At 41.0% G+C, this 26,528-nt stretch overlaps 1 protein-coding gene across 1 annotated transcript in view; it reads right to left on the reverse strand.

The window, feature by feature from the left end:
* Positions 1-26,528, reverse strand: part of CTNNA2 (catenin alpha 2) — a 613,234-nt gene that overhangs the window by 184,198 nt on the left and 402,508 nt on the right. The gene's annotated exons all lie outside the window — the stretch shown is intronic.

The following is a 26,528-nucleotide window of genomic DNA, read 5'->3' on the forward strand; positions in this document are numbered from 1 at the left end:
AGAGCAGGAGAAAGAAAGAAAGAAAGAAAGAAAGAAAGAAAGAAAGAGAGAGAGAGAGAGAGAGAGAGAGAGAGAGAATGAGAAAAGAAGAGGGAGGGGGAGGGAGAAAGAGAAGGCCAAAGAGCAGGAGAAAGAAAGAAAGAAAGAAAGAGAGAGAGAGAGAGAGAGAGAGAGAGAGAGAGAGAATGAGAAGAGGGAGGGGGAGGGAGAAAGAGAAGGAGAAAGAGAGAGGGAGAGAGAGGGAGAAAAAGAAGGCAAAGGAGAGAGGAAAAGAAAGAGAAAGAACAAGAAACAGAGAGAGTGAGAAGGAGGGGGAGGGAGAAAGAGAAGGAAAAGAAGAAAGAATGAGAAAGAGAGAGGGAGAGGGCTAAAGAGAGGGAGATGAGAGAGAGAAAGATTTGGTGCAACACTTCTGAGTGGCCTGTTTTGCTTTTCCCACAGGAATGTTCTTGAAAATGTCTCAGAAGCTCCCACCCCAGAAGGCAGCAATATGGACAATTGTAGGCTGTCCTGTCTACCGTTTGTCTTCTGGGTGCAATTTAAGATGTGGGTTATATCACCTTTCAAGCCCTTCGTGGCAGAGGGCCTGGCTAAGGACTGCCTTGCCTCCTTATAATGCTGTAGAAGCCATGGAGATGACCTTGAGGGAAATACTTGGGCATGAGGGGGTCCTTGGTGCTCTCTGAGCTTGGCTGTTTTCTTGCAGAAGTTTCATTGCCCAAACTAGCACTGATGATGTTACCTCACTTCAACCCTGAGCTATAAATATTCTCCTTTATTGATATTTGCCTGGGTTGACTTCAGGTCTAGAAGCTGTAGCACCAGGTATCTGGAGGGCATGGTTGAGAGTGACTGGTTGATTATCAATAATTAGTTTAATTTTATTAAATGTACGCCTGTAGAGTCTGGACAATTGTCAGCCACAATTGTTGCTTTAGGAAAAGGTGCTTTAAAAAAAAAACAAAAAAAAAAACACCTTGGTGTTGGCGAAAGACTCCTGAGAAAAGCATGGATGGCTAAGAAAAGAGACAAATGAAGTGGTAGGATTCATCCGGTTTGGGCAAAGCGATTGTTACATTTCTGTCTGGTCCTGACTCTCCCCACCCGGCCCCTTCCAGGAGTCCCCACACGTCCTGTTTTGGCTCACAGGTAATTGTAGGGAGGCCTACTAGGCCCAAAATGGGGTGCGGGGGTGCGGTGCCCCCCCCATGGCCCATTTTTGCTCCTAGGAGGCTGCAGGGAGGCCTACTAGGCCCAAAATGTGGTGCGGGTGGGGGTGCAGTGCCCCCCTATGGCCCGTTTTTGCTCCCAGGAGGCTGCAAGATGGCCTACTAGGCCCAAAATGGGGCACAGGGGAGTACAGCGCGGCCCCTCCATGGCTCATTTTTGCTCCCAGGAGGCTGCAGGGAGGCCTACTAGGCCCAAAACGGGACACGCGGGGGGCAGTGCCCCCACACGGCCCATTTTTGCTCCCAGGGGGGTGCAGGAAGCCGAGTGCTGCCTATTACACCCCCTGGCCACGCCTACCATGGCCACGCCCACCCAGCCGATCATTAGGGCAGAGAACCGGTTGTTAAATTATTTGAATCCCACCACTGGACAAATGGATTACTGAACAAGCCCATCCGGAATTCTCACTCCAGGCACAAATGACCAAGTGATCAAATGATTCTCTTCTGGACATCTTAAACCAGATGTGGAGAAGATGAGACTCCGATGCTGGGAAAGATGGAAGGAAACAGACATGGACAACTAACAACAAGGTGGAAGACAAGGGGGACAATCTTGAAGGACTAGATTAGGGACAGATTTCATGGAGAAAAATCTATCTATGTGATCTGTAGGACTCAACGATTTCTTGATGGCACTCCCCATATTGCTTTTTCCAAAAGGCAACTTGAGTTTCTTGTGGTTTTTTTCCCCCTTGAAAACATTTCGCTTCTCATCCTAGAAGCTTCTTCAGTTCTGACTTCTTGGATGAGATGAAGATGAAGCTTTTTGGATGAGAAGCAAAATGTTTTCTTTTTTTTCTTTTTTTTTTTAAATTAAACTTTATTGTTTAAAAGAAAAAAAACATTTAAAAAAAACATACAAGTTTCTCTCAATTGAGAAACAAATTTACATATACAGTACATAAACGTCACCTATTGACTAATTTCCATTATTCTATATAAATATATTATATGTATTATATGTACATATATACAAACATACAATAAAATATTCCATACTCTATACCTCTGACAGTGCTGTTTTTTGTTATATTAATTTCTTCTAAATTTCATCTCTACCCATTTCCTTTCCTCTGGTTTATCCATTGGTACCATCTATTCCATGTTTCATAATATTTAGAGTCCTCCTTGTCCTGTAATTATAAAGTTAGTCTGTCCATCTCTGCGCATGTATATATTTTTTGTATTAATTCCTGGTCTGTTGGCAGTTGATCGCTTTTCCAAAATTGTGCTAGTGCTAATCTTGCCGCCGTGATTATATGAAGTATTAGGTATTTTATGTCATTTCGGATGTTCTTTTTGATCATGCCCAATAGGAAAATCTCAGGTTCTAATTCAATTTCACAATCTGTAATTTCTCTTATCCATATCCTTATCTTGTTCCAGTATTTCTTAATGACCGGGCAAAGCCACCAAACATAATAGAAGGTTCCCTGTGTTTTTCTGCACTTCCAACAGGTAAAATCTACATTTGGGTACATTTTCACAAGTCTTGCAGGGGCCAGATGCCATCGATACCACATCTTATAATGATTTTCTTTGTAGGCCACCGATTTTGTCATGCTGTAATTAGTTTCCCAAACTCTTTCCCAGTCTTCTAGCTGTAGACTGTGGCCAATGTTTCTCGCCCATGCTATCATCTGCCCTTTCACTAATTCTTCTGCCAAATCATATTCGAGTAAATATTTGTAGATTTTTGAAATTAATTTCCCTTCTTTAGATTCTAATAATTTATCCAACCTGTTTTGTTTCAAATCTATTCCTCCCTCCTCCTGATCCTTCCTGTATCTTATTTTTATTTGTGAGTAGGGCCACCAGTCTATTGCTATTCCTTGTTCTTTTAATTCTTCCCTAGTTTTTAATTTACCCTGTGTATCCAATATTTCTCTGTATCGTAGTATTTTTTGTTTTGATAATATATTTGGATGGGTGGTTGCTTCTATTGTCGACAACCAACCGGGGATTTTCATATAATGTTTACGTTGAATTTGTTGCCATGTACTAATTAAATATTTCCTAATGGTATGATTGTTAAAATGTTTTTATGATTTGTTTCCAGAATTCCAAATAAAGGCATGCCATCCCTTCATTAGGTCATGTCCTTCCAGCTTTAACAGTCTTTGATTCTCCAAAGTTATCCATTCCTTGATCCATAGTAAACTGGCAGCCTTGTAATATTTTTGCCCCGCTGGAAAACCGAAACCACCCCTAATTTTATCATCTTGTAATATGTTTAATTTTATTCTCGATTTTTTCCCCTCCCATACAAATTTTGTGGTTATTTTATCCAAATTGTCAAAAAAATTATTATCCAATTTTATTGGGATCGTTTGGAATAAATAAAGGAGTCTTGGAAGTATGTTGGATTTTACAACTGCTATCCTCCCCAGAAGGGACAACTTTAGTTTCCCCCATTTATCTAAATCTTCTTTAATTTTCTGGACCAAGGGTTCATAATTGTCCTGTTTTATTGTTACTGTTCTAGCCGTCAGATGAATCCCTAAGTACTTCACTTTCTTAACTGCCTGTAGTTGTGAAACATTTACTAATTGCTCTACTTGCTTTGCTGTCATATTTTTTGTTAGCAAAACATTTTCAAGGGGGAAAAAAATCCAAGAAAGTCGAGCTGCTTTTTGGAAAAAAAACACCTTTTGGGACAGCCATGAGCTGGATGATTGAAAAGCTCCATTGATAACTGGATGGTGCATAATTAATTCATAATCAATATCATCTCCAAACAAACCGGAACTTGTGACATCGGAAAATGTCATACGCAGGAGGAATTCAGGCTGTGTAGTTATATTTAATAATATTAAATATTCTACACAGAATATTTAAGAAGCTTCACCTTTAGCATACTAAAAAGCAGAGACATCACCCTGCCAACAAAATAGCGTATAGTCAAGGCTATGGTTTTCCCAGTTGCAATGTTTGGCTGTGAAAGTTGGACCATAAGGAAGGCTGAGTGCCAAAGAATGGAGGTCTTTGAACTCTGGTGCTGGAGGAAGACTCCTGCGAGTGAGTCCCTTGGACTGCAAGGCGATCCAACCGGTCAGTCCTAGAGGAGATCAACCCTGACTGCTCTTTAGAAGGCCAGATCCTGAAGAGGAAACTCTATGATGAGAAGGAAGGACTCCCTGGAGAAGAGCCTAATGCTGGGAACGATGGAGGGCAAAAGAAGAAGGGGACAGCAGGGAACGAGGTGGCTGGATGGAGTCACTGAAGCAGTCGGCGTGAGCTTAAATGGACTCCTGGGGATGGTAGAGGACAGGAAGGCCTGAAGGAACGTTGTCCATGGGGTCGTGATGGGTCAGACATGACTTCGCAACTAACAACAACAAGTTATATGGAGGAGCAAATTTACAGAATATCTGGTGAAAAACACACCCTTTCTTCCTTTCAAAGCACTTTAGCCTATGAAAAACACGGTCTTATCGTAGGGACAAGAACTCCAGGAAGCTCTTTGGAAATAGAGAACATGAGTAATTTGAGCTGAAACGAAGGAAAAACCCACCCACCACTTTTCTGATGAGGAAACGGAGAACTTCCCCTCCGTGGACCCTCTGAATCATCCACGTCTTCCACACATGTTCTGGCCATACGTGACTTACGTGTTAATAACAGATTTGCTGGGTAGGGAGCATTTCTCCGTTCTGATTTGAAAATATGGAGTTTTAGCCCACACTCTAGAACTGATTCTGGACAGAACAGGAGCGTTTGCTCAAAAAGAAAATAACAGAAGGTTAATGAAAACCCAATGCAGACTAAAAATCCCATAAATGACAGCTGACAAAAACTCTCTCTGAAACAGAAGCTGGGCATCTTGAAGCTTTCTGCAGCCTGGAATCAGGCTGCTAACGTATTATCAGAAAACAGATGATTTTTCAGCAGTATGAGGGTTGTTTGACGTGGAAATAGAAGCTAGAGGTGTCAGGGGAGATAGATTTTCACTTGTTTGCAGACAAATACCTTGCCATCTTGCTGCAAAATTTGATTCTGAGGTGTTTTTCAGACACTTTTGGGAAGTCTGTGTCAGATGTAAATGCCTTATTCTCTAATGTGTAAATAATGTATATATGGAACATCAGGGGTTAACTTATTCTTTGGACTTTAATGTATTCATAATTTACCACTCCCATTCCTGGCTCCACCCCTTGTATATATAAGGAGCCATCCTCCCCATTTTACTTGTTTCTATCTTGAATATTCAGCGAATATAGAATGCCTATTATGATTAAAGAAAAATATATTTAAATCTCTAACTTCTATTATCTTTATTGAGTCTGATCCTGAAAATATTGCAACAAGCTGGTAGCAGAGGATGGTTAATTGACTCAATAAGTAATTAAAAATGTCCAAGAAAGATAGGCCCAACACCAGGGCCTACAGCAAAGAAATAGAAACTGATCAAGAGACGATCAACGAATCCACTAATGCGATTTCGAGAGAATCCGAAGAATACACCACTGAAGAAGAAGAACTGATGAGTGAAAATAACGACCAGGAAGAAATCGAGATAGAAAATAACGAACTCAGGTCAGAGATATTAAAAATACTAAAAAGCCAAAAGAATGATGAGAGCCTCATCGCGGACCTCCAGGAGATGCTGAGAAACAGCGGAGCAGCGAGAGAGAAAAACGTCATTAAAGAAAAACCCAAAGATCAAAAAACTGTGAGTGAAATGACTACTGAGAAAATAGTTGTAAAAAAGAAAAGATGTGACATCGCGCGAAATTTTGAATGGCAGCCATCTTGGTTTCAACGAACTTCAAAAGAGAGTGAAGCAGAGCCAATCAAAACGCTCAGTTCAAAATTTCTGGCGCGAAAAACGCTATCAGACGAAGAAAGTGAAAAAGAAGTCTCAAACTCTTCAGATGAACCAAAATCAGAAAGTGAAGACGATTTAACAAAGTCTCAAGTAAAGTCAGCAATGAAAACGCTTTTTGCTGCTTTTGGGCCAAGATTGAAAATTTCCAAGACATCAACAAAGAAGCAAGAAATCAAACCGACAACTCAAGACCTGCACGCTCCCATCCTGACTTCGAAAACGACGACACCCGAGCCCAGAGAGCCATGCCGATTCCGTCCTACACCGCAGACAGAATCGAGTGCCAGCACACACAAGAGAAAGAGAAGAACCGTCGCCATCACCAAAGCCCCAAAAACCGAGCCAGAGACCGACTCATCTGAAGAGGAGCGGATCGAGAGAGCTGAAATGGAGAGAACCTTCCACAACGGCGCCAAAGAAGAAATGAGCAACGCGCATGTGCAAAACTACGTAGACAGCCCCGAAAGACTTGAACTGGCCAGAGAACCGCGCAGACTCGTTACAAGCATCCCAATGCCGTTCTGTAATTTCCTGCACTTGAGAGACCACGGACTGCCTCAGGTTGTAAGTAATGGACAAAATAATGTGGGGAATTTACCCAGTGACTTCCCAAAACTTAGAGTTGATGGCATTAATTTACAAGAGTGGTACCAACAGCTTCAGGTTATTTTTATGAAAGAAAATTTACTATTCTTTATAACTAGTCCTCCAAGAAGACCTTGGACTTTAAAAATAGATTGTTTACATCATAGAGCATTTTTCATAATAATTTCTAGCGTGTCTCCTGCAATGTATCATAGCATCAAACCAAACCTAACTGTATCAGAAATAATTCAATGCATGTTTAATCTATTTCACAGCGATAGCGTAGCCACAACCACAAGAATGTCTAAGGATTTCTTTTCTTCTAGAGTGAAACCAGGGGTTTCTATAAGTGAGCATTTGATAAATCTAAACAAAATAAGAGCTGAGCTGCAATTGAGGGGGGAAGTGATTTCAGATCAAACAATGAAAAGTGTTATTATCAATTCACTTGATCCATCATGGGATAGCTTTATGTCACACTTAGATACCATTAATTTGGGATATTTATCAATAGAAAGTCTATCTAACAAATTGATAGCAGAAGACAATTCAAGAAAAAATCGTTCCAGTAACCAAACAGAACACAAATCCTTTAGGAAAGTAGTCTTTCAAGATAAATATAATGAGGCCTTTAGATGCCACAATTGTGGATCCAGGGAACACAGTAGAAGAGACTGTCCCAAAGTCCCAAGGGAGAGACATAGGCCAGAATATAGGAGCAAATACAATTACAGACAATCTTCCACAGATAGACACAAATATAGAAGTCCACCAAATTACAGAGAAAGTAGAGGGGGTAGAGAAAATTCAAAAGAGAGAAAATCTGGGTCACTAAATGGGCTAAATAAACAAGACAGCATCAGAACACAACAAGATGAGAACAATAATTGGCTTATTGATTCTGGTGCAACAAATCACACCACTAACAACAAAAGTATATTATCTTCATTTACAGAAGATAAGTTTGTGATAAAGGTAGCTAATCAAGAAAAGGTTCAAGTATTAGGCAGAGGAAATGTGACCTTGCCTGGTTTAGGGAAAATAGAGGGGGTATTATTAATCCCAGAAATACCTCACAACATACTGAGTGCTATAAAACTAAGCAGAGAATCTGACATCAATATAGTTTTCTCAAAGGGGAAAGCAACTATAGAAAAGAACAAAACAAATGTAGGCACTGTGATGATAAAAGGGGGTCTACCCTATCTGATAACCAAAGAAAGATGGTTACATAACATTGATTCAAATATGGAAGATTGTATTGAAGCAGATGATGAAAATGTCAGTAACAGTGACAATGATGAATGTAAAATAACTCATGATAACAAAAATACACACAATGAGAAGAAACCAAAAATAGGTAAACCAATTCATGATGAGTGTGCTCACATCTTACATAGGAAGTTAGGACATGCAAGCTTTCCTGTAGTACAAAAAATGACTGAACACGCAGAAGGTGTCAAAATAAAAAATTGTGAAAATTATTTGGAATGCTCAGTATGTAAATCCACCAAACTAAAAACCAGTCCCAGACCAAAAAAATCTAACAGATCAACCAACAATATTTTTGATTTGGTACATATGGACTTAGTTGGTCCATTAACTCCATCAATTACCTATAGAAAACGTTACTTCCTAACAATAGTGGATGATTACAGTCGCTATGGTTTTGTTTACACATTAAAGCACAAGGATGAAACCTTTCAGAAATTTAAGGAATTCTACAAACGCATAGAAACACAACATAATATCAAAATAAAACAAATTATGACAGATAGGGGATGTGAATTCATGTCTAAAGAATTCTCCCAATGGTTAAAGGATAGAGGGATGCTACATTTCACGTCCAATCCATTTTCTGCATTTCAAAATGGGATTGCAGAGAGAAAGAATTCCACACTACAAACCATGATTAGATGCACATTAGAGGATGCTGGTTTAGGCAAACAATTTTGGTCAGAAGCCTTACATTATTCAAATTACACTCAAAATAGGACATGGTCCAGTATTGTGAATAAGACACCATATGAGGTGATGTACAATAGAAAACCCAAATTAGCACACATGCACATATTTGGAGTTACTGCAGACGTACACATACCTAAACAATTGAGGAGAAAGGGAGAAAACGTATCCAGGAGATTAAGATTCATGGGATACGAAACTGGAACCAAAGGGTACAGATTCATTGATAATAATAACAAATTTATAGTATCCAGAACAGCTGTGTTCCATGAGCAGGCCAATTGGTCTAAATTGCACCTTAATGAAATATTTCCTAATAAAAGCAAAGATAATATATCTTGCGAGGAAGGAACAACAGAAAATCAAAGTATTAACAAAAGTAAGAACAAAACCAAAACTTGGACAAATAGTCAGCATAAAATAAAGACAGACACATTAACAAAAAAGGAAGCTAGATATTTGCATGACAACCATAGCAAACCTGAAAGAAATATTAGAAACAATAGAAACCAAATACCAAATAAATACAAAGATTACATAATGCATATGGATGAAGAACAAATAACACCTAATACATATGAGGAAGTATTGAAACTTCCCCGTGAAGAAAGAGAAAAATGGGAACTAGCTATGGAAAAAGAGATGGAAAGTTTACAAGGATTAAATGTATTCACACCTGCGATCGCACCTAAGGATAAAACAATTATAGGTACCAGGTGGATTTATAAAATTAAGAATTTAGAAGGAGGTAATACCTTATACAAGGCCAGACTAGTTGCACAAGGTTATGCACAAAAATATCCAGAAGACTATACTGACACATATTCACCAACAGTGAGAACAGAGAGTGTCAAAACAGCTCTTGTAGTAGCATCTGCACTCAATCTGGACGTGTTTCAATATGACATACAGACTGCATACTTACACGCAAAATTAGATAAGGAAATATATGTAAGAGCACCACACAGTCAATACACTAATAAGAACGAAATTTGGTTATTAAATAAGAGTCTGTACGGATTGAAGCAATCTGGCAAAAGATGGTACGATTGTTTGGTAAAAGTACTTAAGACCATGGATTTCAACGCCACCACTGCTGATAACTGTTTCTTTGTAAAAAAGAGTAATGATCATATTGAATTTGTATTAATTTATGTTGATGATATTTTATATATTGGAAAGCATAAAGAGAGCAGGGAAATCTTTGTAAATAAGTTAAACGAACACTTCTCATTAAAATCACTAGGTAGAGTGAACAAATACCTTGGTGTACAAATTAACAAAACAAAAAGGGGATTCAAACTTACTCAGAAAGATAAAATCATTGAACTCCTAAACAAATGTAACTTAAATAATGCCAAAACATGTGACACACCTATGCAAACTGATTTTCTCAGAAACATTGATGAATCTTCCCCTGAGTTTAAAGACAACACATTTTACAGATCAGTTATAGGTTCACTCCTTTATATATCTAATTGGACTAGGCCAGATATTGCATTACCTCTCAATTTATTGTCAAGATATGTTAGCAGACCAACCTTGTATCATTGGGAAGCTGTCAAAAGAATTTTAAGATATCTGAAAAGTACATTAGATTTTTGTTTAATATTGGAACCCAATAATGACAAAGAACCAAAAATTACTTGTTATGCTGATGCAGATTGGGCTGGTGATACATCATGCAGAAAGAGTACCTCTGGTTATGTTTTTCTATTGAACGATTGTCCAGTTTACTGGTATACTGGTAAACAAGAACTGGTAGCCACTTCTACCACAGAAGCGGAATATGTTTGCTTGTCTAAAGCTGCAAATAACCTTGTATGGTTCAATGATTTGATCACAGATGTTTGGAAGAAACCTACTTTACCATTTATTATGCATGAAGATAATAAAGCGGCCATTGAAATATCTAGATCCGATGCAATTGGACAAAGGTCCAGGCATATTGATATAAAATTTAAGCACGTGAGACAACTATCTCAAGACGGATTCATCAAAGCAATACATTGTGATACTTCTGAACAATTAGCTGACATATTAACAAAACCCTTACCTTCTAAACAACACAAATATTTAACTTCTAAATTATATGTATTATATTGTCCTGAATCTGAATGTAACTGGTGTTGTATAACGAACCGGCATTTAGAGGGGGATTTGTCAGATGTAAATGCCTTATTCTCTAATGTGTAAATAATGTATATATGGAACATCAGGGGTTAACTTATTCTTTGGACTTTAATGTATTCATAATTTACCACTCCCATTCCTGGCTCCACCCCTTGTATATATAAGGAGCCATCCTCCCCATTTTACTTGTTTCTATCTTGAATATTCAGCGAATATAGAATGCCTATTATGATTAAAGAAAAATATATTTAAATCTCTAACTTCTATTATCTTTATTGAGTCTGATCCTGAAAATATTGCAACAGTCTGAAAGCAGTTTCACCCAACCTTGGCCATTCTCCAGCCAGGCATGGGAATTCTGGGAGCTGAAGTCCACACTGTCAACTCGCAAAGCATTCCTGGCCTGCTCTCGAGTTGCCATAGGCAAGGGGGATGGGAAACCGGTGAAACAACACGGCAGCCAAAGACAGGAGCACATTCCAGACATATCTTTCTCAAGGCTGTCTCCCAAGGTTACCCACAGTGGCCGGAGGGGAGTGATCTCTACAACCTGCAAAATTGTTCCGTTGGGATATGTGATTGTTGACACACCTTGGGGGAAGGGGGGGAAACAGGGTAATGATTGGGGCCGTAAATTACATGGGATCAGATTTGGCTTCATTTGGGTATGTGCCGATATGAAGCTCCTAATAAATAACTGGATTTCTTTTGAAGCTTGGCTCATGATTTAATTAGGGCATCCGTCGGAACCGTGACACACACATCTCCAAGTGCCCATGGTTGTCTTAAAGGATGGAAACGAGAGAGGTTTCATTCTAGAAGCCTATCTTTATCACCTTGTTGGATTGAATCGAATTTCAAACACTGGGGATCATAAACCATGTTCAGATCCTTTAGTGTGCCTTGAGTTTTAGGGTAGTACCACAAGGCAGGTCTGATGAACAAAAGAGCCTTGGTAGTACAGTGGTCTAAAGCACCCTGTTATTAAGACCAGCTGCCTGCAATTACTGCAGGTTTGAATCTCGCCAGGCTCAAGGTTGACTCAGCCTTCCATCCTTTCTAAGGTAGGTAAATTGTGGACCCGGTTTGTGGGGGCAATAAGCTGACTTTGTATAAATATACAAAAGTATGAAGGCTATTGCTTAACGCATTGTAAGCTGCCCTGAGTCTCCGGAGAAGGGCGGCATATAAATCAATTTTTTTTAAAAAAAGAGATAGATAGATAGATAGATAGATAGATAGATAGATAGATAGATAGATGATAGAAGATAGGCTCACCAGGCTCACGGTTGACTCAGCCTTCCATCCTTTCTAAGGTAGGTAAATTGAGGACCCAGTTTGTGGGGGCAATAAGCTGACTTTGTATAAATATACAAAAGGATGAAGGCTATTGCTTAGCGTATTGTAAGCCGCCCTGAGTCTCCAGAGAAGGGTGGCATATAAATCAAATTTAAAAAAAAAAAAGTGAACTAATGGGCTCTTTGTTATGGGAATAGAGATGATGACGGCTGAAATTTATTGATGATAGCCTCAGCGATAGCACTTACACTTATATACTGCTTCACAGTGCTTTACAACCCTCTCTAAGCGGTTTACAGAGTCTAAAAACTAAAACTAAGATCCTACGGCATTTCTGGACTCCTACATAAATGGACAGCTGCCTTCCTGTCAAAGAGACAACAAGTGGTCAAAATAGGAAGCGCTCTATCAAATCCTGTACCTGTTAATAGTGATGTTCCCCAAGGCAGTGTTTTAGGTCCAGCACTCTTCATATGTTACATAAATGACCTTTGCAATCATATTAAAAGCAACTGTGTTCTCTTCGCTGATGATGTCAAACTTTTCAACATCATCGACAATGCAACTACCCTTCAAAAAGACCTTGACTATGTGTCAGATTGGTCTAACAAGTGGCAACTTCAAATCTCAACCAACAAATGCTCTGTCTTGCACATTGGCCAAAAAATAAAATAAATCAAAACATAAAATACAAATTAGACGGACATGACCTTGTAGATGATCCTCACTCTGTCAATTACCTTGGAGTACTCATCTCTAATGATCTAAGTGCCAGAGCTCACTGTAACAACATTGCCAAAAAGGCATTAAGAGTTGTTAACCTAATCTTGCGTAGCTTCTTCTCTGGTAATATTGTACTACTAATCAGAGCATACAAAACCTTTGTTAGACCAATTCTCGAATACAGCTCATCTGTCTGGAACCCGCACTGCATATCGGACATAAATATAATCGAGAGAGTCCAGAGATATTTCACGAGAAAAGTCCTCCATTCCTCTACCCTCAATAAAATATCTTATGCCACCAGACTTGAAATTTTGGGCTTAGACAATTTAGAACTATGCCGACTTCAGTCCGACCTAAGTGTAGTACATAAAATTATCTGCCACAATGTCCTACCTGTCAATGACTACTTCAGCTTCAACCACAACAACACACGAGCACACAATAAATACAAATTCAAGGTAAATCACTCCAAACCTGATTGCAGGAAATACAACTTCAACAACAGAGTGGTCAATGCCTGGAATGCACTACCTGACTCTGGTTTCTTCCCCAAACCCCCAAAACTTTAACCTTAGACTGTCTCCCGTTGACCTCACCCCATTCCTAAGAGGTCTGTAAGGGGCGTGCATAAGAGCACCAGCGTGCCTACCGTCCCTGTCCTAATATTACTTTTTACTCTTACTCTTTTCATGTATTCAAATTATGTTTATAGTTCTACCTGTTATCTTATATACACTTGACAAAATAAATAAATAAATAAAAAAAATAAATAAAATAAAAATAAAATAATAAAATAAAATAAAATAATAAAATAAAATAATAAAATAAAATAAAATAAAATAAAATAAATAAAATAAAATAAAATAAAATAAAATAAAATAATAAAATAAAATAAAATAAAATAAAATAAAATAAAATAAAATAAAATAAAATAAAATAAAATAAAATAAAATAAAATAAAATAAAAGCATATTGTCCCTAACAATCTGGATCCTCATTTTACCGATCTTGGAAGGGTGGAAGGCTGAGTCAAACTTGAGCCGGTCAGGATCAAACTGCTGGCAGTTGGCAGTCAGCAGAATTAGATTGCAATACAGCATTCTAACCACTGCGCCATCATGGCTCTTGATGATGGTTAGATGATGCTAACAAAGGAGAATGTTTGTAGCTCAGGGTTGACAGGAGGGGTCCTTGGTGCTCTCTGAGCTTCCTTGTTTTCTTGCAGACATTTAATTACCCAAATTAGGTATCAACATTAGTGCTACCAAGTTAGGGTAATGAAATGTGGGTTAGATGATGGCTGTTGGAAAGGAGCACCTAAAAAGATGGAGAAATCAATCCCAAAAAACCTCATCCCCAAATGAAATACCACAGCAAAAGACTGAACAAAATCTATCTGGTTGAAGTCATTACTATGGATATCAAGACGATCCGGCTGAATACCATTATAAAGTGAAAGTGATTTGTGTGATTTATTTCTCTCCCCTTAAATCTAAGAAAATACTCTTAGAGGCTTTTGTACATCCTTCGCATGAGAAAACCGAACCGGCTAGGCTGAGCGTGATTGAACTGGACTTTAGAGCAATTGGGAGCAAAACTTTTAAAGCGGGGGAAAAGAGAAAGTAATGGCGATGGCCATAAAAGGATCGCTTGAAACTGGCAATTTTGATTTGATTAAGTGAAATGAAATGCACGCGGGAGCCAGTTTCACACATGCACTAATGGGGTCTGAGGTCCTGTAAATAATCAGGGAGAGAAAAGGATCTTGATATGCCTAATATTACTTTCAATTCTTAATTCACTTTTACGCAGCTTAACATTTTTTTTCCTCATCCTATATTCTGCTTTAACCCCGCGGTTGTGCTTTTAAATATCTTTATTAAAAAAAAAAAAAAACAGAAAAGAAGATTTTGAAGTAAAGCAAATTGTTCCCGTGAAAAATGAATATCTTTTATGGGTTGCCACTGTGAAAAAAGGCAAACGGCAGGCTAGAGATCAGTAGAAAGGGATTGTAGAAAAATTAAACTACCAACATTGTAATGCTCATCTGATACGTCTGCATCTCGAGAACTTGTAAAGCTACAAGTTACTGTAGCTTTACTGCATTTGAAAAGGAATGCAACACAGTTTTAAGAAGTGTGGAAGAAAGAAAGAAAATGACCCAGGAATTTCAAACATTTTGCTTAGAAAGAAAGTCAGGAGGTTTGGAGACCACGAACCTGGAAAAATGATAACTGAGGAAGGACACTGAGGTAGTCCTTGTCAGAGTATATTCATGAACTGGAATAGGGCATAGCAACAGGTCAGCCAATGAGGGCTGTTTGGTAACTGAAACATAGTATTTGTTGTATGGGGCCATAAGAGACAGTTTTGAGCCTGGGTGTGGCTTAACTGTTCTGTATATAAGCTTGAGGACACTAGCTTCTCCCTCCTCCATTTTGCCTCCTCCATTTTGAGCTTCCATTTTGTGCTGTGCTTGTACTTGCTATTTCTCTTCTCTACACTGTGGAAAAACCTACAAGGGTATTGTATGCCTTATGTGTTTGTATTGTATATAAAGAAGTTTCTTATATATTTTGAACCCTGCTTAATAGTCTGCTTGTATGTGCTGCAACAAACTCTGACAATCCTTGACTTATAACCGATTGCTTAGTGACCATTCAAAGTTACAATGGACCTCCCTGGGGGTACTTATAGTCTGGTTGCAAAGTTGCAACAGCTGCAAACCCACCCACCCCCATAGTTACATTATTGTTTTTGGGGTGTTCGGCAACCAACCTGCATTAACAACCCACTTGTATTCACTGATGGTCATGTGACCATGTTTTACGACGTTTTTCCTGAGAAATGGCATCTGTTTCCTGCTTTTTGGTAAACGCAAATGGTCAACACAGTGGATGAAGGCATACATGAACAGTGGATATATGGACAGTATAGAAAAAATATTAGAAGAACAGACTCGGTTGCCTGCAAGGATCACCCTGGAAGACTTGGTGTGCAATTGACTTAATTTTGTGGTGAAATCAAATCAGCTAAGTTGACCCAACATCATTGAATTCTGTTAGAACCAGTAGTAGGATTCAGCCGGTTCGGGAGAAACGGTTGTTAAATTGCTGGCTGGCCCCTCCCTTCCCCGCCCCTTCCAGAAGTCCCCATGTGCCTCATTTTGGCTACCAGGTAAGTGCAGGGAGGCCTACCAGGCCCAAAACGATATGTGGAAGTGTGTGGTGCGGTCCCCCGCAGCCCATTTTTGCTCTCAGGAGGCTGCAGGGAGGCCTACTAGGCCCAAAACAAGGCATAGGGGGCTGCCGCCACACTGGTGGCCTGTTTTTGCTCCCAGGGGGGTGCAGGAGGCCGAATGCTGCCTGTCACACCCCCTGGCCACACCCACCATGGCCACACCCACCCAGCCGGTCATTAGGGCAGAGAATCAGTCATTAAATTATTTGAATCCCACCACTGGTTAGATCTACTTTTGTTCTCAAGAATGACGAACAAGTCCTATCCCCTTATTCTTCCCAAGTAAAAATTCTTGGGAATGGAAAACATTTATTGAAATGGTGTTTGTAGTTGACGATTATATATATATATTATATATATATATATATATATATATATATATATATATATATATATATATATATATATATATATATATATTGATCCTCCCTAGACTCAAGTCCTTATGAATGCATTGTGAGTATTGGTTTCAGCCCTGTGTTGGTTAAGCAGAACCCAGATTCCAATTTGCTGCTTATTTATTAAGATCACTTTGGTGGGACTTAAACTGCAAGTCATTCGTTTCCACAAAGGTCAATGAGGAGATTAGCAGAGGGAAAAATAGCTGATTGTTTACTGGTTCCGTAAAATTAGATTATCAAAGGCTGGGGCTTTGAATAACACATATTTATTACAGCTAAGTAAACTGAATCACCGTTATCTTTCTACGTCCATCAACTCAAATAAAGCTTTTGGTAATTTACCCTGAGTAATTTTAATATTTGCCTCAGAGGTTGTCCATGGAACTGCTCCATTCCAATCATGGACTTTTGTAAAAAGTCATGGACTCTCTCTCTCCTCTCCTCCCTTCTCATCTGTCTGTCTGTCTACCTATCATCTATCTATCTATCTATCTATCTATCTATCTATCTATCTATCTATCTATCTATCATCGGTATCTATATACCACTATCTATCTATCTATCTATCTATCTATCTATCTATCTATCTATCTATCTATCTATCATCGGTATCTATATACCAGTATCTATCTATCTATCTATCTATCTATCTATCTATCTATCTATCTATCTATCTATCTATCTATCTATCTATCTACCTACCTACCTATCTATTCCATCCATCCATCCATCTTCTTACCTGCCCAGATTATTTTTTTTATATTAACCACCAACTAAATCCTGGTCATGTACTCGTTACTTAATACATGTTCATATATATCTCAGTTTCTGTTTTTAATATCTGCTGTAATAAATTATTTGCTGAAGGATTTATAAACATATTTTTTTTTGATACGAGTCTCTTGTAGACAAATACTGTCCACCAGAAAAAAAAAAACATAGAAAAATCCATACCTGTAGCACCTAATTCTGTATTATCTTTTCCCAGTCCCGTAACATAAATGATTAACTCACCATGTGCGATGAACTAGAATTCTACCAAGTAGATATACAATTAAATCAAGATAAGATTGGACAATATCGATGGTTGGTATATGTCCATGTTTTTCTTTTTTTTTCATGCACCATTATCAGAAAGTTTTAAAAGATGTTATGGTTTTGAACAGGGGTTGGCAGCCTGCGGCTCTGGAGCCGCATGTGGCTCTTTCATCCCTCTGCTGCGGCTCCCTGTCGTCAGTCGGCTCTACACTTGATAGGGTTTTTGGTTAGGACAGGTAGAGGAAAAAGGAGGCCGCACTAGGAGACTCTATGGTGAGACTTCTATGGGAAGCGGACTTTCGGTCAGCAGGGAGAAAAGGATGCCCCGCTAGGAGACTCTATGGTGGGGGGAACCGGACTTCCGGTCGGTTCCAGAATTGAACAGGGGGCTTCCGGTTCGTGGGTCTTTGAGTGCTTAAGGTTGCCAATCCCTGGTTTTGAACAATACCATACTGACTTTGAGAACCATCTACTAACAATGAACGTGTTACTTTATACAAAACGTATGAACCTTTGTTAAAATATGAAACGGAAGGAGAACCCGTGAATGAATGTAAGATAAAGTGTGCTAAAATTCTGATGACAGTATAGAAATGAATGAATGGGAAAACATGTAGTTGAAAGGACTGAAATTTATCTTCTGTTCTAAGATATTTTTTGTATTATACAGGTAGTCCTCAACTTACAACCATTCATTTAGTGACCGTTCAAAGTTACAGGGGTGCTGAAAAAAGTAACTCATGGCCATTTTTCACACTTATGACCATTGCAGCATCCCCACGGTCATCTGATCAAAATTCAGACACTTCAGACTCATAGTTATGACGGTCACGGTGTCCCTGGGTCACGTGACCGCCTTTTGCGACCTTCTGACAAGCAAAGTCAATGGGGAAGCCAAACTCACTTAACAACCGTATGACTAACTTGGCAGTTGCAGTGATTCACTTAACAAAGAAAGGAAGGTTGTAAAATGGGGCAAAACTCACTTAACAACTGTCTTGCTTAGCAATGGAAATAGTGGGCTCAGCTGGGGTCGTATGTCGAGGACTGCATGAAGTATTGTTGGTATTTGACACCAAAGAAATTGTCTAGAATGAATAAAAGGCACTTCAGATCCTTGCTGGAAAATGGGAACAAAACGAAGTGACAGTTTATTAGGTTTTCTGGACGTATAAAAAAAGCCCAAAAGTTTGGGATGCATATGCATATATTAATTCAAAATTTAAAAGACTAAAGTACAATTAACACCAGAGCTTCCTCTTTTGGGACTAATGGTCAGACCCAGGCATGGGTTCTAAATTTTTTTACTACCGGTTCTGTGGGTGTGGCTTATTTTGTGGGCGTGGCTTGATGGTCATGTGACAATTATTTAGGATTTAGCAGAGATACTGGTCTACCAGGCTTTTAACTGCTTGCAGAGCTGTACCAATCTATCCATTTATTTTTTGCAGGCACTGGTCTACCCATTTATATTTGCAGGCATTGATCTATTCATGTATTTTTGCAGGCACTGATCTACTCATATATTTTTGCAGGCACTGGTCTACCCATTTATTTTTGCAGGCACTGGTCTACCCATTTATTTTTGCAGGCATTGATCTACTCATGTATTTTTGCAGGCACTGATCTACTCATGTATTTTGCAGGCACTGGTCTACCCATTTATTTTTGCAGGCATTGATCTACTCATGTATTTTTGCAGGCACTGATCTACTCATGTATTTTGCAGGCACTGGTCTACCCATTTATTTTTGCAGGCATTGATCTACTCATGTATTTTGCAGGCACTGATCTACTCATGTATTTTGCAGGCACTGGTCTACCCATTTATTTTTGCAGGCATTGATCTACTCATGTATTTTTGCAGGCACTGATCTACTCATGTATTTTGCAGGCACTGGTCTACCCATTTATTTTTGCAGGCATTGATCTACTCATGTATTTTGCAGGCACTGATCTACTCATGTATTTTGCAGGCACTGGTCTACCCATTTATTTTTGCAGGCATTGATCTACTCATGTATTTTGCAGGCACTGGTCTACCCATTTATTTTTGCAGGCACTGGTCTACTCATTTGTTTGCTTTTAACACTGATCAGCTGTAGGGCGGCCCTTTGAAGCCCCGCGGCAAGAGTTTAAACAGTTTTTTCCCTCTAGCCATCAGCTGGGACTCAGGAGGCAGCCATAGATTGGGGGTGGGACCAAATAAAAGGTAAGAATAATGCGAGGGGGGGACAGAACCAGTTCGGTGACATCATATCGTCACCACTACCAGCTCGGGAGAACCGGGCCGAACTGGGAGGAACCCATCACTGGTCAGACCACTAGAAAATGGAAATTGTTTTTATGTGCGTGAAAAATGGAAAGTTTCAACACTATCCACAATGAGAGAATTCTTGGTGACGACCTTGTAGAGGTGAATAAATTAACTTCTTTCATTAGAGAAATGACAAAAATCTACATTTATGGCTGATAGGAAATCCCTTATAGACTTTTTTGTATGAGACAGAAAAAAAAATGCATTTATGTCTTGTGGTTTCAGTGATAGGGGGAAAAAAAAAAAACCCAGACAGATAATAGAAAAACACGCACATTCTTTTTATAACTATAGAGTAAATTTGCACATTGTGTAATCATATTTGCATTTGCTGCAAAAGAAATTGGAAACTTCTCATTTCTATTTCTTTTTATCCTTTCTTTCTACAGTTCTGTGTGTGTTTTGTTTTATTTTTTTCATTTTCTTCTCTTTTCTTTGCTCACTTTATTCTGTATTAGTTTGCATTAGGTTTTGGGTCCTCTTTTAAACTTTTAATAAAATTTATATTAAAAAAAAACGAAAAGAAGGGCTGCTCATAAGCGAACTGTTCTTTAATAACAGAAAGACAAATTTCAACGAGAGGCTGAATCGAAATTTTAGCAGAGAGGGGGGACAAGATTCCCAGATCCAGCTGGGGACCACTGAGCGACTAAACAACTTAGCATTAGAGGGCTCCGGGGAACCAAAATGAAAAGACAAAATCCATACTCCAAAACAGGAGGGGGAAAAAAAATCTAGCTAAAAAATGTCGCCTTTCTTATCTATAAATACATTTTAAAACTTGCACAGGTAGACTTCAGGTTACAATCTTTCATTTAGTGACCAAAGTTACAACAGCAGTGGGGAAAAAAAGGTTTATGACCATTTCCCATATTTATGACCATTGCGTCATATGATCAAAATTCAGAGCCTTGGCAACTGACTCATATTTATGACCGTTGCAGGGGAGTGGGGCGGTGTCACGTGATCCCCTTTTGCGAACTTCCGACAAGCAAAGTCAAGGTGAAAGGCAGATTCACTTAACGACTGTGTCACTAACTAAATAATGACAGTGATTCACTTAACAACTGTGTCCAGAAAGGTCATAAAAGGGGGGCAAAACTCGCTTAACAGCTGTCTTGCTCTAGGAATGGAAAATTTGGCCTCAGTTGTAGCCAGTGGTGGGATTCAGCCGGTTCGGTAGTTAAATTGCTGGGTGGCCCCTCCACTCACAATCCCGCCCCTTCTAGGAGTCCCCACGGGCCCCATTTTGGCTCCCAGGTAAGTTCAGGAAGGCCTGCTAGGCCCAAAACGAGGCACCGGGGGGGGACTGTATCCACCCCCTGCAGCTCGTTTTTCCTCCGGGGGGGGGCAGGAGGCCGAGTGCTGCTTGTTACACCCCCCTGGCCACGCCCACCATGGCCACGCCCACCCAGACAGTCATTAGGCTAGAGAAGCGGTTGTTAAATTATTTGAATTCCACCACTGGAACTTGTAACCCGTAAATTGAGGTCTGAATTTATTTAGAAATAGAATAACAGAGTTGGAAGGGACCTTGGAGGTCTTCTAGTCCAACCCCCTGCTTAGGCAGGAAGGCCTACACCACTTCAGACAAATGGTTATCTAAACTCTCCCTAAAAACTTCCAGGTCTACCTGTATTTGTCTTATTTCTACACTTGTAATCTTTGAGCTGTTTGACCTCCTCTACTTCGGAATTTTCCATTATTTTTTTAATCTTATTTTATTTTAAATTTATATACCGCCCTTCTCCCTGAGGACTCAGGGCGGTGTACAGCCAGAATTAAAAAACATAAAATACAAATATTAAAAAACAATTAAAATATATATAAATTTGGCCCAAAATTAAAAATACAAACCAATTAAAACATTTAAAATTTCTTCTTAAGCCAGCCCGGCTTGCTGGAAAAAGGGGGTTTTAAGATGTAGACCTAAGTTGACCGGCCTTGGGAGAAGGTCGGTGAAGATGATCGGGGATGAAACATTAGCCATCTAATGAGAGGTTGAGGGAATTGGAAAAAAAGTTTAGTGTGGAGAAAATACGAGTGGAAGGGGATATAATAGGTCCCCGCAGGTCTCCAAAACGATGGCGGAGAGAAGGTCAGGACCTGTTCTCTGTCACTTTGGAATAATGGATTTTTACAAATAGAAAAGAAGGGTTTTATTCAGGTGAATTTTAGAAAAAAAGGAAAAAGGAAAACCCGGCCAGAGTGGTTTGACAAAGGAGGCAATTATCAGGAGAGACGGTAGCTCAGTCTGCTTCACTGGATGCATTCAAGCCATCTGGGCCGCCATCCGTCAGGGATCGTTTTAATTTGGATCTCTGTGTAGAACAAGGAGACGATCTTTAGAGGGGAGGGGGCTCGGTGGTCTCTGAAGCTTGCTTGTTTTACTTGCAGACGTCTCGTTACCCAAACTAGGTAACGTCATCAGTGCTGGTTATAATCGCGAAGGCTGACGAGGTTACCTAGTTTGGGTAATGAAACGTCTGAAGAAAATAAGCAATCTCAGAGAGCATCTAGGACGATCTAGGACTTCACAGTCCTCCTCCTCCTCCACATACCCCCCTTCCCTCTAGCACTGATGATGTAACCTAGTTTGGGTAATGAAACATCTGCAAGAAAACAAGCAATCTCAGAGAGCATCTAGGATGGTCTAGGACCATGATGGCGAACCTGTGGCACACGTGCCACAGGTGGCACGTGGAGCCATATCGGTGGGTACGCGCGTCATATCGGTGGGACTTCTGGAAGTGTGCAAATGGACCGTTTTCGGCCTCTAGAGGGCCTCTGGTGGGTGAGGAAGGGCATTTTCGTCCTCCCCAGGCTCCTAGAGAGGCTCTGGAGCCTGGGGAGAGCAAAAAACGGTACTACCGTGCCATCGCGTGCCAAAAGCAGGGGGAGCGTGGGAAAGTCATGCACACATGTGCAGGGGGGGCAGGGCACATAGAATTATGGGTGTGGGCATGTGCATGTGTGGCCCCCCCGCGCTCCCCCCACTTTTGGCACGCGATGGCAAAAAGGTTAGCCATCACTGGTCTAGGACTTCACAGTTCTCCTCCTCCTCCTCCTCCTCCTCCACAAACCCCACTTCCCTCTAGCACTGATAATGTAACCTAGTTTGGGTAATGAAACGTCTGCAAGAAAACAAACAAGCTCAGAGAGCACCCAGGACCCCGCATATCAACCCTGAGCTACAAAGATTCTCCTTTATTAGATGGCCTAAGTGGCTCTTCCAACTAAGCGTTCGTGATCTTCAAGAAGCCCCTGTGACGTTAATTTGGAAGGACCACATTTCTCCTCTGAGGAAGATCTTACAGACATTCATCCATTACGTAGCATCATCTCAAAGTAAGGTCTCTATTACACTAAATCTACAGGTAAGATGATCTCAAATGTGAGATCCAGAGTGACCTCTGTCAATGTCTCCAATCAGTGTGGTCTAGTGAGTAAGGCACCAGTCTAGAAAGTGGGAGACTGTGAATTCTAGTCCCACCTTAGGCATGAAACCTAGCTGGGTGACTTTAGACCAATCACCAGGAGCCTGTGAGTTCTAGTCCCACCAACGCATAAAAGTTGGCTAGGTGAGTTTGGACCAATCACCAGGAGCCCATGAGTTTTAGTGCTGCTTTAGGTATAAAAGCAGGCTGGATAACTTTGGGACAATCACAGGGAAACGGTGAGTTCTAGTCCTGCCTTAGGCATGAAAGTGTTCTGCCCCAGCTCTGGATTCCCAAGGATATAGACACACACCAACGGTCCTTATCAAAGTTATAACGTACCAAGAATAAACAAAGTCCGGCAAAGGTTGGCAACCAGCCCAGAAAATAAGATATGATAAGACACTCACTCTTCAAAAATGCTCTGTAATAATCACGCATTGTTTCCAGCAAGAAATTACTAACTGTGTGCGACTTAAATAGGCTAAGGGAGTGGCCAATTATCCTCAAGTCTTACTCTTGAGGAGACCTCCACCTCCTGAGTAGCCACTCCTGCCTTTTGGCAGCCCTGCGTACTCGAGCATTGAGGAGAGGCTCCTCCACTTCGCTCTCTCCACTTGAAGGAGCCTCTGGAGGTTCTGAAGGCCCTGGCTGAGTCTCTGCCTCTGGCACCACATCCTCTTCAGCCTCCTCGCTGTCTGATGCGAGCGCCGGCTGCGCAGGCTGCTGGCGCAACCCCACACCAGCCTCCTCATCATCGGGATCAACCACGATTGGTGCAGGCCGCTGGCGGGCCACAACAGAAAGCCAGCTGGGTGACTTTGGGTCAACCACTAGGAGATGGTGAATTCTATTCCTGCCTTAGGCATGAAAGCCAGCTGGGTGACTTTAGGCCAGTCCCTCTCTCTTAGCCCAACACACCTCACAGGGTTGTTGTTGTGGGGAAAATAGGAGGAGGAAGGTGTGTTGGATATGTTCCTTGCCTTGAGTTCTTTGTATAAATAATAAAGGCAGGATAGGTAAAGGTTCCCCTTGCACATATGTGCTAGTCGTTCCCAACTCTAGGGGGCGGTGCTCATCTCCATTTCAAAGCCGAAGAGCCAGCGCTGTCCGAAGACGTCTCCGTGGTCATGTGGCCGGCATGACTCAATGCCAAAGGCACACGGAACGCTGTTACCTTCCCACCAAAAGTGGTCCCTATTTTTCTACTTGCAATTTTTACGTGCTTTCGAACTGCTAGGTTGGCAGAAGCTGAGACAAGGAATGGGAGCTCACCCCGTTACGCGGCACTCGGGATTCGAACCGCTGAACTGCCGACCTTTCGATCGACAAGCTCAGCGTCTTAGCCCCTGAGCCACCGCGTCCCTTTTTAAGGCCAGGATACAAATAAATAAATAAATACTCCGTGATTTTATGATTTAGCTCTGGAAGAACAACTCTCTACACTGATATTTTTGGTAAGGTAATGGAGGCGTCTTTGCTTTATGTCTACTATAGCTGAGAAAAAAAAACCTCTTTACAAAAACAGAATTGGCAGAAACATTAGTTTGAAAGCTGCGTTTCAATAACAAACCACTTTCAAATATTTAGCAGTTAACATAATAATAAGAGACACCCACACAAGTGAACAGGTTCCATTCACGGATTATGGACAGCAGAACGCCTGAGTCAGATTAAAAGCATTTATTCTATAAGCACTGAGAAATCATTCTAAAAACCCACATTTTAACAAAGAACCGACCCTTCTGAAAATGTCCATCGATACCCTGTGGACTAAAATGTACAATTAACTAGACTGATAAGTAATCAGGTTTCATTTTTAAATGAATGAATGAATGAATGAATGAATGAATAACCTCTGTATCACGTATCCTTCAATGTCCCATAAGGGACATTGAAGGATACGTGATACAGACGTATTGGTTGAATTGGCTAGGAAGAAATAGAACTACTGATTTGCTTAAAAAACCCAAAAGATAAAGTACTACATAAACAGAAGAGAATATTTGTAGCTCAAGTTTGAACTGTGAGGTCCTAGGACCGTGATGGAGAACCTATGGCACGCGTGCCACAGGTGGCACGTGGAGCCATATTGGTGGGCACGCGAGTGTTGGCCTAGCTCAGCTCCAGCGCGCATGCGCGCACCAGTCAACTGATTTCCAGGCCTTCTGGTCCCACCGGAAGTTGGGAAACTGGCTGTTTCCGGCTTCTGGAGGGCCTCCGGGAGGATGGGGAAGGCTGTTTTTTGCCCTCCCCAGGCTCCTAGAAAGCGAAATGGCGAAAAACGGGCCTACCGGGCCCACCGTGCCATCGTGTGCCAAAAGCAGGGGGGAGCATGGGAGGGGGGTCACATGTGCAGGTGCAGGAGGGCGGGACACATTGAATTATGGATGTGGACACCCACACCCGTGACACCCCCCCTCCCACCGCTTTTGGCACGTGATGGCAAAAAGGTTAGCCATCACTGCCCTAGGAGCATTCTCAGCTTGGTGGTTTTCTTGCAGACGTTTCATCACCCACATAAGTAACATTATCAGTGCTAAAAGTGAGTGGAGTTTGGCTCTGTTAATACACAAGCCCTGTCAAGCACGCGCCCAAACCCCCAAAATGCAATGTGCGTGTGGCTTCCGTGAATGAGCCCTGTCCCCCCACAGATGCACACATTGCCCCCTGCATGTGCCCTGCCCCCGAGCATGCACACGTGCCCCCTGCACACCCCTTACCCCCCACGCATGTGCACGCGCCCCCCCTCGCTCATGGCCTGCCTCCTGCACATGTGTGGCAGAGCCCCAAAGACCAGTTGGCTAGCGGGAGGCATGCGCGCATGCACAGAGGAACTGAACTGGGGTGACGGCTCACGTGCCACCAGAGAGGGTGCTGCGTGTCACTTCCGGTACGCGTGCCATAGGTTCGCCATCACGGCGCTAGTATATAAAATAGAGTAAGCCCCACTCCCTTCTAGCACTGACAATGTTACCTAGTTGGGTCATGAAATGTCTGCATATAAACAACCAAGCTCAGAGAGCTAAATGGAATATTTAGAGGGGATTGGGGTGAATTGTCATGTGACAACACTGACACGGTTGCATTTACAGCATCCCGCCTCATAATCACGTGATTGCGTTTTACGATGGTTTTGCCCAAAACTTGCATTTACTTCCGGTTTTGGGAAAACCTTGGCGTAGCAAACGATGGATTTGCTTAACAACTGCGGCGTTCGCATTTGTGACCGCTCCGCATTTGCTTAACGATTGGAAAAAACGTCGTTGCAATATATGACCGTAAGGGGCAGTCTCAGTTATGGTCATAACTCGAGGACTATCTGTA

Source organism: Pituophis catenifer, unplaced genomic scaffold (assembly GCF_029215685.1).
Source record: "Pituophis catenifer annectens isolate HBS135680 unplaced genomic scaffold, rPitCat1.0.hap2 SCAF_8, whole genome shotgun sequence".
NCBI lineage: Eukaryota > Metazoa > Chordata > Lepidosauria > Squamata > Colubridae > Pituophis > Pituophis catenifer.